This window comes from Motacilla alba, chromosome 2 (assembly GCF_015832195.1).
Source record: "Motacilla alba alba isolate MOTALB_02 chromosome 2, Motacilla_alba_V1.0_pri, whole genome shotgun sequence".
Taxonomy (NCBI): Eukaryota; Metazoa; Chordata; class Aves; order Passeriformes; family Motacillidae; genus Motacilla; species Motacilla alba.
In genome coordinates, this window is record NC_052017.1 from 56,169,465 (window position 1) to 56,187,945 (window position 18,481).

Here is an 18,481-nt window from a genome sequence, read left to right on the forward strand (position 1 = left end):
ACAGCCGTAAACATATTAGAAAGCATTATTTACCATAGACATACTATAAAAAGTAAAGAACATTTGTGCTAGGCTAACACTGTGGTATTAACCCTACACACTGAACTTCCTGGCACTGAGCCTTCACATTGCAGATACTGTGCAAAAATACTTTTTTTCTTTGGCTAATGTCATATGTAAAATACGTGCATCTGTAAGCTGGTATCTGCATTTATGTGAAGCATTGTCTAAGTGCAAGAGTTTAAAAACCATGTGTCAAAGTGCTAAATCATGATAGTTTAAATTTAAAAAATATGGTAATTTCTGCCTTCTTTCCTTGGAGATCAAGTTTTGAAACTTTTGCTCGAAAGCTAGAAGGTGATTGTAATTCTGCTTTTGTTTTGTTGGTGTTGCAGGCACTTTGCCTATTCCCATAATATGAAGCATTGCAAAAAAACAGACTTATCATTGAACTTTGAAAGCCATCTCTGTGATCTCTAGAGATCTCTTGGTGTCCTTGTTTCTTGGTGTCCTTTGTCCTCAGTGCAACGGAATTGCAAATATTAGCCACTGTATTGCCTAAATCAGCCAGAGCTAGAATAGTCTGGCTGTAAATCTAGCCTCTATGAGTAAGAAAGTGTTTATTATTGCTTATCACTTCTATGAGCTTGTTTCTGGAACAAGCTACAACAAGGTCACATCATGTTTACATGGGGTCCTAGTCATAACAGGCATGCTCAAATCCTTTTCTTTGTCACTAGTAGTATGCACCTCACCTCAAGTCAGGCCTCAGTTACCATTTGAGTGTGGTGTGTGTTAGGAAAACCAATCCTATTAATTAAGTTCCTTTTTGCTTCAGTTAATATTTGATTTTATATATATATATATAAATATATATATATAAATATAAATATATATATATATATATATGCAAGGAATGGCCTCAAGTAATACCTGTTTTAGCTAAATTTCAGGGTCCCTTTGGGGGCAAAATTCTACACCAAAGGAAAGTTACGGAAGCTACTCCTTATGCAAGTGGAAGTAGCTGTGAACCAGTAGGTACAGAGAACAGCGCCATGTGTGTATGTCTGGCAGGAACTCTAGGTATGGAGCTGCCCTTTCTTGAGCTATTTCAAGGGAGAGGTAATTCTTGGTGTGTAAATAGCATAAATATCAGTGCAGTAAAGAAATCTTCTTGCATGAATATATGTACACAGGGAATCTACAGCCTTCAGCAGTGTGAAAAACGCCATTCACTTTTGTTAAAATTTTAGAAGTTTTATAGTAATGAAAATAATAATAAAAATTAGGACAATAAGAGACAATAAAAAGTAAAGAATTATGGAGTGCCTGGCACTCTGCCACAAAGCACACCTTGCCAACAAAGGATTACCCCTTAAAAGCAATAGCCTATTGCATATTCACATATCTCACACATGATTCAAACATTCCTTTCACACTAGGGTGTTACTGCTTAATTTTAGCTTCCCCCCCATCTTGAAAAATCAGTCTTCTTGGTTCCTCGAAGTCTGAGCTTTCCTGATAAGGAGGCAATACTTTTTCTCTTGGGATCTTGGTGTCTGTTGCTGTTATTTCTATCCAGTTAGGATAATGCAAAGAATTTCTTGGTTATCTATTCCATTCCTTGAGCTAGTTACAAAAGTAAAAGTATTTTACATCACATAGTTTCTATTTTAATATTATACTATAGCCTGAAAACTGTATACAGCATAACTTTCCAACATAACACATATAGTATCAATTTAATATTTGCGAAGAGCCAATAATGTAATACGTATCCATAACAGGCAGCATCTAAGCTGTGATTTTAGGGATCACCTTTGCATCCCTGGCGCTGTGCTGAGAAACTAACAGGTGCAGACCTCTCGGCACCCAGTTGATTTTGGTTTCCTTACTGTGGCCGCTTTGCACGTGGCTGCTTATGGTTGTTAGCCTCACTCCTCAACCGGCAGCCACACCAAGCCGTCCGGAGAGAGGTAAATGCTCTTGTTCCTGGAGATGCAACTTCCAGCCTTGCACTTAACGCTCAAAGCCGCCAGGGTACAGGGCAGACAGGCAGGCCCCTAGGGGTGGCGGCACTCTCCCGGCCTGAAGATTCCCCTCCCCCTCCCAAGCAGATCAGCCTTCCGAACGAGGCAGTCAGGCTGCCGCGGGGAGATGGCGCCATGTAGCAGGCCAGAGGAGGGGGCTGGTGTCGCCGCTTCAGGGTGAGAGGCAGCAAGGCACGGCTAGGCTGCCCCGTACCCACCCGCCCCAAGCCGAGGGCAGTGCCACGCGCCTCTTCCCCGCCTCCTCTTCTGCCTTGATCGAGACGCTGGAGGCTTCTCACGGCGGGAGGGACCAGAGGAAATAAAAACAAGTGTGTGCGGCGCTGGGGGAGGGGGATTCCTGCTCCCGCTCCCCGGCCGAGCAGCCTTGGCCTGTCGCGGAGCCGGGAAAACGAGGTAAACTTTGTCGGCCGTCGTGATCCATGGGAATGAGAACGCGCCAGTTGGTGCGGCGGCGCGGGGCTTTGTTCATGGTGTGGCGGAGGAGATTCGGCGGCGGGGAGGGGAGGGAGGCCCTTCGGCGGGCCGCGGGGCCGCCGCAGTGGGGATTGAGGAGATACGGGGCCCCCACAGTCGCCGCTACCGGGTGGCAGAGCTCCGCGCGCTCGCCCCGGAGCGGGTTACGGCGGGAAGGACGCAGTTCCTGGTGGTGGGGCCGGGCGGGGGTTCGGGCAGTCTAGAGGGATTGGGAGCGCCGTCCACTGGAACAGTGCTCGGGAGTTCATATTACCGGGAGGGTAGAGGTGGCGGAGCGCTGCCGCAGGAAAGGCAGGATGGCGCCGGGGCTGCGGGCCGTGCCGTCCGCACGCGGGCTCCGGCCGGGGGGCGGGAAGGCGCTCTCGTATCTTTGTAGTCACGCTATCTCTCTTTCCATGCTGGACAACTTAGTGGCCGGGCACTCGCTTCTGTTTTAGAAAGTTACTTCAGCCTGTGGGCTTGTCAGGCAGGGAGGCCCCCGTCTGGGGGTGAGGTGCGTCCGCCAGCGGGGAGCTTCCGCTTAGCTCGTCGTCCACAAGAGAGCCCTTGTTGAGGCTGCCCTGGGCCTCAGCACATCTACTGGTGTGTGTGATAAATGGTGCTGGTTTTGGTACCCACCCAGATCTCTCCCGATGCCCAGCTTTTCTGAACTGTTGGCAGTGTCTTGCCATCACTGGCTAAAACTTCCAGCTGCTTGAAGCTTTCTGGTCTCTTTCTTAGATAAATGATCCTTACTGAAGATCGATATTCAGAACTTTTGTGCGTCCTCTCACAAATGCCCAGGTCTTGAACAGCTTTTGGCATTGGTGCTGGCCAGTAGTGCAGGGTAGATGGCTCAGGCTCTACCGCTGTGATCCTCCATGTCGGGTGGTCTCCTGAATGTTAAGGAGTTGCACCTTAACCAAGAGTCACATTTCCAAGTCTAGGATTAGGTGAGAAGGTGAGAACTACAGTATTTTCTGTAACTTGAATTTTTTATTTTGGAATGCTGCTTATATGTTTAACAGAGTGGTTTGTTTTCTTTCTTTCTTTCTTTCTTTCTTTCTTTCTTTCTTTCTTTCTTTCTTTCTTTCTTTTTTAATGCTGATAATTTTAATTCTAAATTACAGTTGTAATTGCAGTGTTTACTTTCTACGATGTATGAAATGAAATAGTAGTGAAAGCTATAAGGGCTTTGGGACTATTTTATGTGATATTTGGTAGGAAATTTCTGTATGCTGCTCAACTTCGACTGATTACAGATGTCTTAAGCTGGCTAATTTTTAAAAGAAACAACTACAGTTAGTCTAGGCTAAGCAAGACTTTTGCTTAAACAAATGAGATTTTTGATGAGGTTGAAGCTGTGAAAGAGACAATAAAAAAAGCACAATGTAAAAGCACAAATGTAATTGTGCTTTTAAAGTTGCTTTTTCACAGGTATTGAAAGTAGTGGCTTTTTCTTCCTACATAGGCAGAATTGGCTTTTTTTTTGTGTAACTAAATAGAATACTTCTAGTAACTTATGTTTATTGGAAGTTTTAATTAGTCACGTAATTTGTTGGAAGTACATGTGCTCATGAACCAGTGGTCCATTACCTAGAGTTTTTCTATGATTTAAGTTAAAACATTCTATTTCAGTTTAGATTGTGTATGTGCCCCAGGGAATGATTATTTAGAGAAGGTAGTGGCCACAAGTAGTTTAATCCGTGTTCCTTGCAATCTCTGATTCAGTCCAAAGTACCTTTCTGCAGGTCACACTTTGTTTTACTAAAACAGCTGTGATATTTTTGGATATCATCACCATTGGCATTACCTGCTTTGGCCTGCTCTTGTTTTCTGGTCATTCAGAAAATATTTCTGTCTCAAACACAGAACCCACAACAGGGATCTTTTTCTTTCTCTCTCTGGGCTGCTTGCAGGGAGGCATGTTAGCCTGTTCCTCAGGGTTATCTGCCTCTTTCACTATAACCTCTACAGCTAGCAGATTGGAAGCTATCACTGAGATATAATAATGCAGAATATTGGAAAAATACAGCAATTTGATTTGCATTAGAAAAAGGTGATGGGGAGTCACTTAATCTCTTTTGTCTGATTTCCTTTCTCTGGAAGTGACCATAATTACCGAGAATGAGTTGGTATTTTTGAGGGATGGGTGGCACTTAGTTGGATAAAACCTTGTTAGTATAATTATCTACGTGTCTCCTAAAGATACTCTTTAACAAAAAGAGAGATGATAACTAAAATACAGTAGTTCTGAAATTGCAGAGCAGGTATAATGAAGGAGAACCAATATAAGGAAATTATTTTAGAAGTCAGTAAAAATGCTACAGAAACTTAATAATTGGTTAGCATTTAATTTTAGGGCTTACAGTTCCATATTATTCCTGGGGAGAATTTCTAGTGGTGTTTTTCTGGCTGCCAGTTGAAGAACGGGATTATTAACTTATTTGTATCTTGGAAGTATCTTGGCTCAAATACAGGACTGAAAGTAACCAGAAGTTACTATGTCATAATGAGAGTCTATGTGTCAGCTACACACTTGACATATTGCTGAAGAGTTTCTTGGAAAATACCTCTTAATGGAGACTCTGCAGCTGTGAAGGAAGATGTGTGATAGGAGAGGTGGGAGGCAGGGAGTGAACGATTCAGCTTTTTTTTTTTTCCTATTTTTTTGAGTTTTGTTTTGGCTGGGTTTTGGATATTTTGTTCTGTTTTTTCTCCCAGTCTTAGTACCTTTGTGGGTGGAAGGTGAGAAGCAAACCACGTGACTGGATACCCTCTCTGAAAGTTAAGCTTGGTTCCTGCTTAATTATTTCTTACACAGCAGGCCTGCAACAGGGATTTGTATGTAAGTATTTGCAGGTGTTTGGCAGCAAATTATTTTAGTGAGGGGTAGGGAAAGCAAGCATCTGGGAAATGTCAAAGCTATTAAAGGTTTTGGCAGGCCAATGTCCCCAAAGCCTGGCATTTGATGATGAATAAAAACTGAGTTTCAGAGAAACAGCCTGCGATATGATATTTTACAACTAGGGATACAGTAGGCTGCTGTTTCTGATAAAAGATGTACAATATCAGCTGTTTGTCAAAAATTACATTTCAATTGCAAACATGACAGGAACGTCCACCAGGTAAACAAAACCTAGCACATATTTTCAGAAAATCAGATGTTCCCAGAAGTACACAATACCCACAAAGATATTCTTTATAGCTACTACTTCCAGGACACTGACTGTTTAGAGAAGTATCCTGTAACAAGTCTCTATCACCCTGAGGTATGTCTGAGGTTTTCTTACATTTATAGTAGTGTGAGGGAGTCTGCAGTGATAATGGTAATACACTTAATGCGTGTAAGTGCCCCCTCACCCTTTTTTCCCACTTGATTTGGTAGTCCTCTGTATTGATGTATTTCACTATGTAACTGTGCTTTTAAAGTTGGTTTTTTCCCAGTTTAAGAATATAACTGGATTTGCATACTCAGTACTTGTTAACTTCTGGAAAAGAGTATAGCTTTTCTATGCTTTCTATTAAGCCAAAATTTTCATAGTCTGCAGGGTTTGTTGTAGTGATCTGCCAGTGACAGGAAATTAACATTGCCTTGCTTCACAGGGAGTAGGTGTCCACCTTTCTTTTTCTTTTGCTCACTACTCCCTCTCTCATCTTGCCTACCCCACCATGCTACTATCTAATTACCCTGCTATTGTGGTGGTCTTCAGGGCAGTTAGGACTTAGTGAAGGGAAGGAGAGATCTTGACTCCATTTCAGAAGGCTGGTTTATTATATTATGGTATATACATTAAAAAGACCACGCTATAACTATACTACAAAGAGCAGAGAGAAAGATTCATCAGAAGGTGAGACAGGAATAGAAAGAAATGAATAATAAAGTTCTGTGACTCCCAGAGAGTCCTAGAACTGCTGCTTTCTTGATTGGTCACTAAGTAGAAAAATCTCACTTCAACCAATCAAGAAAGCACCTGCTGCATTCCACAGTAGCAGATAACAAATTGTTTACATTTGAAGCTGAGGCCCTCTCAGATTCTCAAGAGAAGAAAATCCTAGCAAAGGGATTTTCATAAAATACCATAACTACACCCTGCAGGTACAGACTTGTGTGATAACAGAATTGACATAATGAATTGCTTGAGGCATAAGGTGGCAGATAGATATGGAGCAATCTAATGGACAGATGTGTTGATGCAGCCTGCTTTCAGTGTATATCCACTGAAAAGGACCTGAGGAAATTAAGCAGCCTCAGAGATAGAGGAAGGGAAGATGCTGTTATATCTTAGTAGTTCCATGAGCTGCACAGATACTCTCTTGGCTTTGGGGATGGCAGAAAGAGGATGTGAATCCATTTAGGAATGTATTTATTTGTGATTTGGGGAATAAGAAAAAGAATGGTGGTGTTTGGAGAACAGTCTATTAGGTTTTATATGTGCAGGAGAAACCTCTACAACTTAGCTTTTTAACTTTTGGTCTTGCATTAATTTACTGAAAAAACAGAACTTTGGTGGTGATATCTTTTTAAGCCCTAACCATGAAACAAACAAACAAACAAACAAAAAAGCAGAGTAGAGGGCATCTTTTTTCCTCCCAACTTGGCAAAATCTATATGCTTGCAGACGGAGTGAAAAGGTGATTGCAGACATCTGATTTTACTTTCAATTAAAATGCTGTATTATGTTTTTTCTCGAAGGATAATTTTAGTTGGGGAAACTGTGGAATCCTGTGATGTGAATTTGAGCTCTTTTCAATACAAGAAAGAATGTACATTAGACCATATGTAAAATTTTCAATGTACCATACTACCTTGTGTACCTTGCATACAATTTCTCAGACTCTGTGCTTTGTAAGCACATTATCATTGATCAGTAGAAGAACTGTATTTACAGCTATTTTTTTAGTTGAAGTAAAATGGATGGCAATTGCTAGTATCTAATTTGATGAGAGATATTTATATTTGTGTAATATTGCCTTGTTGGATATCAGGGTCTCTGCTGAAATATTCTCTCTGTCAGTGTTTCTTTGTGCCATGTAAAGCATGTTGCACCCTTTATGTTTTGGCAGACAAAAATGTCACGTTTTTGCAAGGCTTCTTGGTTGCCAAAATAGGACATTTTTATGTCCTAATCATCTTTATTCATCTCAGTTAGTGCACTTTGGGGCCTTTTTTGTACACTCAGGTTTCCATATCTATCTCTTGGTTAAGTGATTTAGCAAGTTGCTGCAGTTGAAAGTGACCCAGAGAACACTTTGATCTGGCTTGCCACCTGTTCTCTGGAGGGGATGAGGAAGGCCTGGAGAGCTGTGTTCTGCATTCTGCACCTTCTACGCTGCTGGTCAGTGTCAGGATGCCGCTGTTGCTTCTTGTCCTCGCATAAGTGGCTACATCCTCCTTCTCCAGTCCACTGGCAGCAGTAGTGTCAGTAGCTCAATCCTCTTGTATACTGAGGTTTTTTCCTGTTTCAGGGCTGTGGCTGTGTTTGTAGTGGTTAGCAGAGATAGCTTGCTGCTGTTAGACAGATGAGTTGGTAGTTTAGCAACATAGGGGGAATTGAGGGCAATCCACTGTGAAGAAGGGGAGTAAAATTGGTGTTGGAATATGAGACTAGACCATTGTGGTAAATAATCGACTATTCAGAGACCCAAGAAAAGACAGATACCCACAGATACCATGAAAAGACAGATACACACAGCACTGTGTTTGGGGTGCTCATGTGCAATCTGGAAGAAAAGGTGAGAAGGAGCTTGAAGGTGAGCCTTCCACATCAGAGGATGGTGTACTGGCTTAGAGGTCTTCCAGTATGCCTCTTAGTATGCTGTACATGCAGATTATCCCCTTCCTGCTTCAGTGCTTTAGTATGAAGAGAAATTGCTGTAACAGGAGAGGCTGAGATGTGCTCAGGTCAGGCATTCCTGACTGTTTTATAACAACTACAAGCTAGTGGATTACTCCATTAGAGGTGTCTTCCAGAGCTGGATGGTTTGTAATGCCTAGCTTTAGCAGTGTTAGATTCTGTACCACATTGTGAGCATCCTTGTCTTCTGCCTCTCATGGAGCTAGTGAAGAAGGAGACATGATCTGTGTTCCACAGACTGGTGTGACTTTTACCCTAACTGTGAATGAGTTAGTCATGGAAATACAGCTTTTGTGCATGCAAGCTTTTGATGAATGGATGATAGTGACTTGTTACAGGATACTTTTCTAAAAGTCAGAGTCCTGGAAATAATAGCTATAAAGAATATCTTTGTGGGTATTGTGTACTTCTGGGAACATCTGATTTTCTGAAAATATGTGCTAGGTTTTGTTTACCTGGTGGACATTTCTGTCATGTTTGCAGTTGAAATGTAATTTTAAACAAACTGCTGATATTGTATGTCTGCCCGGCTATGGGTGATTTGCTGTTTTTAAATTTATTAAATATACATGAAGAAACTTTAGCTACCTGGATTTTGGTAACAAACTATTCCCTTTGGCTTTGATGAATGTGTTGTTACCTGATTATAGCTAATAAACACATAGACTGTTGTAGTGGTCAAGAAATGAGAACCTAGGTGTATGGTTTAATTATTTGCTGTTGATTTTAGTATGTAATCAGTTTAATTTGTGCCTGAAAAACCTCTGAAAACACTTCCTTAAGTATTTCACTAAATTAGAAAGAAGTAAATCCTGAGGCATGCAATCTTTTTTTGCAGTCATGTAATTATTCTTGCAGTTATCAGCCACACTCTGTTTTTGGGACTATTTTTATTTTCAGTTGAGATGGATTTGATTTGGAAGATGAAAAGTCAAGTACAATCTATTACTGGAGGTTCTGGGAAACCTGGCATTTCCAGTGGCAAATTCAACTGGTTAGGGTGTTTAAGATCAAGCTCTGGGGGAAAATGCAGGGGTTTTTTTTTAAGTAGTAGACTGGATTTTAAGTAATAAATATTTGGATTAATAGATTTCAGTTGAACCACTGAGATTGTTATTAGCCTGTTTCCTAAAATTTCTGTCTGTTCTCTGCTGGGGTTCTGGTCCAGCCCCAATATTGGATTTTTTTTTTTTTTTAATCTGTAATGTTATAAACATTTTAAAAAATCGCCTACTATTCTATTATAGCTGCTCTTGCTCTTTGAGTATGGTTTGTTGAAATAAAACTGTCTTTCAAATATCAGCAATATGCATATTTTAGAAGTGCATCTTCAATACATAAGTAAAATATAGCACATAAATATGGGCAAGTCTTACATACTTTCTTTATGGCAATGGAAACAAATGACTGCCAATTCTGTGCTTTTTGTAACTTTGCAGGTATTCTCTTTCAGCAGGTATTTGGCAGTGGCCTTGCTGCAGTTGATACCAGCTGTTCTGTGTTATTTTGAGAGCTTTTTGTATTGTGCAGTATTTTATGGATGCTAGTATTCTTTTTTTCTAATTTCTCTCTGTCTTCTATACTGTGGTTGCATAAAATATTTTGGTGCTGCCCTGCTCCTGCTTTACCTGCCTGCCTTCCAAAAGTATATTTAAATGTGTAAGCCCGAATCTTATGTTAAGATTTGTCAGTCTATATTAAATTATGTATGTTGTTTCAAGACACTTAATGATAGGGCAGAGGAGGAATTAATTTTAGTTCTGTCTTGACACTTAGTATTCTTCCATAGAGTTCTTGCCTTTTGTAGCATAAAAATTCTTTAAATTATTTTCTTAATAATTCTGCCTTTTCAGTCTGATATTATGCTTTGACTTCTGTACTGCTTTCTGGAATGTGCTTTATTTGTGATATTTTTCTCCCCCCTCCTTCACCCCCTGCCTTGGTATGCACTGGACTTTTCTCCAAGGAGTAGCTTTGCTGAAGCATTTATTGTTAGCATTGATAAAATTAATCATAGGATTTATAGGTCCATCTAGAAAATGAACCTCTAGAGGAGTTATGCAAGAAGCCAGTTAAAACTCCATTCCCCAGGAAGTGCAAGAGTAGCATGTCAAAATCTTTTAGCTTTTGCAGGGAATATTCTTTTGTTTAATATCGGCTCTCTCTGCTGTGCAAAGGTAATTTGAAGAAAATTAATTTTAAAAAATTGCAGTTTTAACTTTTTAATTCTATGTCATTGAAACACTTTGACTGTTCCCTGTGTGTACACATGCTGTTACTCTATTTTATTTTAAAATGCAGATGCTCATTCTGCCCTAAAAAGAGAATAGCTGTTCTCTTTGTATGTTAGGGTAATAATAAAGGGTATGAACAAGCTGACATTTACTGAAAGCTAGAGACTACTTAATGAGGCACTCCAGTTTTCATTATAGTCTGCAGGAGATGATATACCTCTTACCAAGAAAGAGGATTTGGGGGCTAATTGGGAAAGAGTGGCTGTGTTCAGCTGTGACATCTTAAATCTGCAAGTACAGAACAGTACTTCTGAGGAAAACAAGGACTGAAGCGTTGATTCTCAGTCTAGTTTAAGACTATAGATTCAAAATGGTCAGTGATGATGTGGTGCAAGATCATGTGTTGCTAGAAGGAACTGATAAATAATCAGAAGAATCTTTGAGAATTGTTTTCTAATGGTTTGTGCTTACTTGTGAAGAAGACAGCCCCTAGTAGAATTAAAGATCCAGTTGTCCTGGTTAGTGCCTTTAGCTGTGTGCTTTTAAGTGAGACTGTGTACCCTGCAGGTGTGAGATTTTGTGAAAACATAGTTACTCTGCTTAATGCAGAAAACTTGGTTAGGCTGAGCTGGACTGAAATGTGAATAAAGCCATATTGTTTGTGCATGGCCTGGTGTTTGGTAGCAGGGGGTCACAGAGGTAGCTTCTGTGAGAAGCTGCTAGAAGCTTCCACCATGTCCAGCAGAGACAATCCCTGATGGGTCTGAAGATAAACATGCCTCTGGCCAAAGCTGGGCCAATTAGAAATTATGGTAATGTCTCTGTGATGACATATTTAAGAAGAAAATCAAAACAAAGTGGGGGCATGGTGTTTTTCTGTCCAGAGAAGGGGAGGAGGTAAGAACATGAGAGGGAAACAACATGGAGACACCAAGATCAGTGGAGAAGGAGGGGGAGGAGGTGCTCCAGGTACTGGAGCCAAGATGCCTCTGCAGGCTGTGGTGACTGATGACCATGGTGAAGGAGCTGCGCCCCTACAGTCCATGGGGATCCATGGGGAATGCAGAGATCTGCGGCCCGTGGGGGAGTGGCCCATGCTGGAGTAGGTGGATGCTTGGTGGAAGCTGTGATCTAGTGGAAAAGACAATGGAGAGAGGGGGTCCCTGCTTCCAGGCTGGAGCAGCCTGTCCTTAGAGGACTGCATGTGGCATTGCCAGGCACGCAGGATGAGGGAAGAGGCGTGGATTCTTGACTCCATGTTTCAGAAGGCTGGTTTATTATATTATGATATATATGATATTAAAAATGCTAAACTAAAAACTGTACTAAAAGAACAGAGAGAAAGGAATCATCAGAAGGTGAGACAGGAATAGAATGGAATGAATAACAAAGTCTTGTGACTGCCAGAGAGTCTGAGCCAGGTGCATCCTTGATTGGTTATTAAGTAGAAACACTTAACATGGACCAATCAACAATGCACCTGTTGCATTCCACAGCAGCAGATAGTCATTGTTTACATTTTGAAACTGAGGCCTCTCAGCTTCTCAGGAGAAGAAAATCCTGGCAAAAGGATTTTCATAAAATATCATGGCTACAGACTACACCCTGTGGAAGACTCACCCATGCTGCAGCAGTTTTGGGAGGACTGTTTGTCTGTGGGAGGGACTCAGGTTGCAGTGGTTTTGGGAATACTGCTGCTCATTAGATTGGAACCATATTGGAGAAGTTAACGGAGAACTGTGTCCTGTGGGAAGGAACCCCAGTCTCACAGGGGAAGGACTTCTCTCCCTGAACAGTGGAAGAAGATCTGGAGTGATGAACTGACCAAAACTCTGCCCTGTCTCCGTGCACTTTTGGTGGGAAGGAGGGAGGCATTGCGGGGGAAAAAAACGTGGTTTTAAGGGCTTATTTTACTTCTCATTATCCTCCTCTGATTTTTAAAATAATAAATTTACATTGTACTTCTAAGTTGAGCCTGTTTTGCCCTTGGAGGGTCTTATTCCAGTCCTTAGCTCATGAACCCTTTGCCCAGCTGTAGCAGGGGAGGGTGAGTGGGTGACTTTGATAGGTGCCTGGCACTTGGCCAGTGTCAAACCACAGCAGTATTCTAATTCTAATTTCAAAGACTTTAACTTCTTGCCCTGGGAGGGACAGGAGGAATATAGTATGTGTGAACTGGAGGTGGTGAACATTCCTGAAGGGGATTAATTTTGAGGTGACTTAGATGCTTTGATCCTTGCCATCTGCAGGCTGGCTTGTTTTAGCTTGCTAATATAGGGATAACAAATTCCCGCCTTCCTTTTATGTTTGGAAAATTGCTTATAGCCCACACATGACTCTGTAATTGGGGAGAGATTGTTCATTCTTGCCTGCTGGAAGACATGTCTCTGTCTGCTGACATGGAGTTCCAGACTAGATAGAGAGAATGCAAGAAGAATGTAGATGGGAAGCAGGGCTGCACAACTCCTAAGCTTCAACTCTTGAAGAAATTGACACTAATTGTCCTGGACAACATCATGTATTCTGCAGGATGAGGGAAGTAAAATTGCTCAGTAGCACTCTGGGCCTCCTCTGTAGTATTTGGTTACTGTGTAGAAACTTTAGTGAGTTTAGGAATATTTTATTTATTGACAATAGTTCACTTTCATGAATATGTTTTTCTTGTTTATTTCAACTTCAGACCTCTTAAATGTTGGTAGAAGGGATCATATACATAGACAAGGGGCTGGCGATTGCAAATTCTATGCTCTGCTTCTCAACCAAACATCTTAAATTGTCCTTTTTAAGTCAAGATTTTCCAAAAGAATGAGGATTTTCTTTGCATTGAATTTTCTCAGAATTCTGCTTGGGTGCTTATCCTGCAAGTAAGATAGCACTCATCAGGTTACAGAGAGATTTAATCTCTCACCTCTTCCCCACCCCAGAAGACATTTTCAAAAGTTTTTTGTGTGCGCGTGTGTCATTTGGACCTTTTGTTTCTCTGAGGGTATTTATTTCTTATTAAGGTAGAAACTAGCAGCACATGAGTCAGAGTCCTGTCACAAGCTTATAGGTTTTTTTTTTTAGTGGAATTTTGCTCAGTGTTGCTTCTACATTTAAAGATTTTAGGAGTTTGCTTTGGATTGGGATCACTTTTTGATTATTTTCAGATCTCATATAATTTTGTTCAGAAATGTGTTTGAGAAAGGCCATGTTCTAGGATGAATAAATATAGTCTGTCCAGCTTTGGTTAGATGATTTACCTTGATGATTTTTTCTAGGTGCATTGGGTCCTAAGGAAAGAATATTAAGCACTCTTCTCACCCATCTCACAGAGGACTTTTTAAAAGAAACCAGGGTCAGTTGAAACCTCCTGAACTCACAGTGACTGTCACCTGCTGGTAGCTGGGCCTCTGCTAACAGGAGATTGTGTATTTGGGGTTAAATTTGAGTAAGCTGAATAAAGCATGAGTTTTTTTCTTTTGTGTTTGGGGACCTTGGGTGATATAGTAGTATAAAAAAAATTTAAAAGAGTTGGCAATTCTGCTATCTGCTACCATTTTTGAGGAGCAGTAAGTGGTTTCTAGTAACTGAATTGCTTTCTTAACTAATGTTTCTTTAAGAAGCTGATAACTAAGGCAAGTTGAGTGAGTCAAAGAACATAAACTGTGCAATACCTGTAAAAAATTTTTTTTTGAGGACTGTGTTAGATATCGACACTTATTATAGGACGACCTTTGGGAGACCTTGGAGGATAATTTTTTGTTGCTGTCTCTGTGGAAGTATTTGCTTCTAGATTTAGATAGGTCAGTGGTGGTCTTAGCATAGGTCATGATGCAAGTAAGGATTGCCGTAGATTATAAGATACACAAACTTATGCTGACTGGAATGCTTGGAAATGATGGCATGAGTTGGACAACTATGAGTCTGAATTCCAGGTAATCTGATTCTGCTAGAAATTTTCACTTAGATGCTTTCCTGAGACTGAGCTCACTGGAACTCTGAATCTCAGTTCAGGCAGCCTGATGCTTGGGGGATGCTTCACATAAACCAAGAAGTCTGTAAGGGGTTCTCTCCTTTTCACAAAGCACATTCAGTCACAGAGAGACAGTAAAACACAGCCAACCTTCAAGAGGCAGAGTAATAGAAAGATAATAAATTTTCTGCAAAGGTTACTATGACAAGACATATCATTTAGTCTGAAGATGTCTGTCTGTACTCACAGCACCTGCAAGCAGTAAGAGCAAAAAGGGCATCTGTATGTTGTGGTGCAGGAATTGTACAATAAATAGATTGTGTATATGTGCATGTTTTGCATGGAAAAGATTAATTTGTCATGGTTGGGGGAATAGAATACAGTAGTTCAGGTTACAAAATTGCAGAATTTGTTTTGGCTTAACTTTAAAATAATTTTATCACTTATTCTAAGAAAAATACTTCATACTTTATTTGCTTGCAAAATGGTATTTATTTGTTATAAATTTCTGCGCTGGTATTGATGTCGTACTACCTGTTCTATCAGCAATAAATTTTGATTTCCGGAGTTCAAGCTGCTATCATATATAAACACAGTATGCTTGTGACTGTATGGAGGACATGGAGACGGGTTGGAGTCTCGGGTTCACATGGAGAACTGTGGTGTGTTAGGTTGTTCAAGGTGGTGAAAGAATAACTGGAAAGCAAAAAGGTGGACAATTAATTGCAGGTAGGGGAAGGTGACAGTTGCAGTCAGTGTAATAACAGGCTGTGAATTGAACTTGAGCTGAACTGAACATTAGTTTGAACAGCTGTCTGGTGTTTTGTTTTCTTTTACGCATTTCCTCCTGTGCTGCCACCCTTCCTTGTGGCCCCTGTAAAAAAATTCAGACCAAGTGGGATCTGGTACAGGTCTGAAATAAATTGTTGCCTTCATCTCTCCTAATAACATTGGGAAGCTTTTTCAGATGCTTTGGTAAACATTTTTATTTCTCACTTAACTGTTTTTTTGATGTACAGAGGAGAAATGGATATGCTTAGAGCACACATATGTGGCTGTGTAGGGGTTAAGTGCTATTTAAAAATTGTTTTAGTGAGGGGAAAAAGGTTTCTAATTCTAGTGAAGTATTTTTGGAATTTGCCCTGTCAGTTAGCAATATTTCACTAATTGAAGCAACCCTTTATTTAAAACAGGCTCACAACAGTTCATCTGGAGAATTGGCTTGTGGGCAAACTGAGGTACATTGATTCATCATTGATTCAACATATTTTATATGCTGATGTTTCTGAAGTAATGCTTTTAACTTGGAAGAAGGTAATCACATCTGTGCATTCCTTGTGGTTTCTCTACTGCTGAGGGCTGCAGCTTATAAAAATTTTTCCGCCTTACAATCTTGTGTATAGTGAAAATTACCAAACAAAACAAGCATATAGTCACTAGGCTCTCTTTGGCTGTTCGTATCAGCAGCATTAAGACATTTTAAATCTTTGCTGAAAGAATACTATGAAGAGGCACGTTTCTCTTTTCCTCTTTCTCTTCCATACGCTCTTTCTTGGGAGCACAGTGTGTATTCTGACTGTAGTTTGCTCAATATGCTTATGTGTGTTTGTAGGAAAGTGAGTTATTGTTTGGAAATTCTGCTTTTGCTGTAAGGGACAAGACAAGGCCTATGTTGATATACAGTGACAATTGAAAAATTGTACAAATTTTCCTGCCCTAAACTGCATTATGCAAAGAAAGTCCCGTAATTCTAAAAGGTCAACATACAAATCTTGAGTAGCTAACTGTATACTTGCAGGTGGTGTTTTCTCAGTACTGCAGAATCACTGCTTGTTCTTAGTTGCTTAGTTTTGTCAAAGGCTTTCTGCTTGTTAAGAAGTCTACTTTGCCAGATAAAAATATTTTGAAAGAGTAAAACCTCTAACCATCTGGCTTTTTGGGTGAAGTCTATGGAGTGATGAAGACTTGCTAATACTTTTGGCTGTAGCAGGAGACACAGAGTAGGTTTCCAACCATCCCGTGGTGGCTTCTGCCATTGTGAGTATGTAGCGCTTGCCTTGGTGTGTCTGGAGCAGTGTGATGTAGTCAATCTGCCAGGCCTCTCCATACTTGTACTTGGACCACTGCCCACCATACCATAGGGGCTACACTCGCTTGGCCTGTTTGATGGCAGCACATGTCTCTCAGTCACGAATAACCTGAGAAATACTGTCCATGGTTAGATCTACCCCTCGGTCTCGCGCCCACTTATAGGTGGCATCTCTACCCTGATGGCCTGAGGCATCATGGGCCTATTGAGCCAGGAATAACTCCCCCTTGTCTTCCCAATCTAGGTCTATCTTTGACACCCCTATCTTTGAAGCCTGGTCTGCCTGCTCATTGTTTTGGTGCTCCTCATTGGCTCTACTCTTGGGGACATGGGCATCTACATAGCAGATCTTCCCAGGTAGCCTCCCTGCCCTGGTAGCGATGTCTTTCCACTCTTCAGCAGCCCAAATTGTTTTTCCTCTACGCTGCCAATTAGCTTCTTTCCACCTCTCCAGCCATCCTCACAGAGCATTGGCTACCATCCATGAATCAGCGTAGAGGTAGAGCTTTGGCCACTTCTCTCTTTCAGCAATGTCCAGGGCCAGTTGAACAGCTTTGAGTTCAGCAAGTTGGCTTGATCCACCTTCTCCTTCAGTGGCCTCTCTGTGACCTGTTGTATGGGGCTCCATACGGCTGCTTTCCACTTCTGATTCATCTCTATGATGTGACAGGAACCGTCAGTGAAAAGAGCATAGTGTGTTTCCTTTGGTGGCAGCTGGTTATATGGAGGAGCTTCTTCAGCCCATGTCACTGGTTGTTGTTCTTCATCTGTAACACCAAAATTTTCACCTTCAGGCCAATTTGTGCTTACCTCCAAAATCCCAGGGCAATTCGGCTTTCCAATACGGGCACGCTGTGTGATAAGAGCAATCCACTTGCTCCGTGTAGCACTGGTGGCATGGTGGGTGGAAGGAACCTTGCCTTTGAACATCCGCCCCAGCACTGGGAATCAGGGTGCCAGGAGGAGTTGCACTTCTGTACCCATCACCTCTGAGGCAGATTGAACTCCTTCATAGGCAGCCAAGATTTCTTTCTCTGTTGGAGTGTAGTTAGATTCAGACCCTCTGTAGTTTCAACTCCAAAATCCTAGTGGTCAATCACGAGTCTCTCCAGGCACCTTCTGCCAAAGGCTCCAGGACAAACCATGGTTCCCAGCTGCAGAGTAGAGCATGTTCTTCACCTCTGGTCTTGTCCTGACCGGGCCAAGGGCTACTGCATGAGCAATCTCCTGCTTAATCTAGGCAAAGGCTTGTTGCTGTTCAGGGCCCCAGTGGAAATCGTTCTTCTTGTGGGTGACAAGGTAAAGAGGGCTCACGATCTGACTGTACTCAGGAATGTGCATATTCCAAAAACCTATGGTGCCTAGGAAAGCTTGTGTTTCCTTCTTGCTGGATGGTGGAGACCTGTGATCTTGTTGATGACATTGATGAGTGTCTGACACTGTCCATCTTGCCACTTTACTCCTAGGAACTGAATCTCACGAGCTGGTCCCTTTACTCTTTTTGATGGCGAAACGAGCTCCCAGGAGGATTCGGATGATTTTCTCTCCTTTCTCAAACACTTCCACGGCTGTGCTCCCCCACACAATAATGTCTTCAATATACTGTAGATGTTCTGGAGCGTCACCCTTTTCTAGTCTGGATCAGTCCATGGCAGATAGTAGCACTGTGCTCCACCCCTGGGGCAATCGGTTCCAGGTGTACTGCACTCTCCTCCACGTGAAAGCAAACTGAGGCGTGCATTCTGCTGCCATAGGAATGGAGAAAAATGCATTGGCAATATCGATAGTGGCATACCACTTTGCTGCCTTGGACTCAAGCTCATACTGAAGCTCTAATATGT

General features: G+C 41.5%; 1 protein-coding gene across 4 annotated transcripts in view; it reads left to right on the top strand.

Annotated features, from left to right (window-relative positions):
- The first annotated feature begins 820 nt into the window (after nucleotides 1-820).
- Nucleotides 821-18,481, top strand: part of TNS3 (tensin 3) — a 202,319-nt gene continuing 184,658 nt past the window's right edge. For 2 of the 4 annotated variants that reach the window (XM_038127947.1, XM_038127943.1), the window contains exon 1: nucleotides 821-2,444. The gene's annotated coding sequence lies outside the window, so the exon portion shown is untranslated. Of the gene's footprint in view, nucleotides 2,445-5,228; nucleotides 5,353-18,481 lie in introns of all 4 variants that reach the window. The other 2 variants (XM_038127953.1, XM_038127952.1) reach the window with 2 other exon arrangements.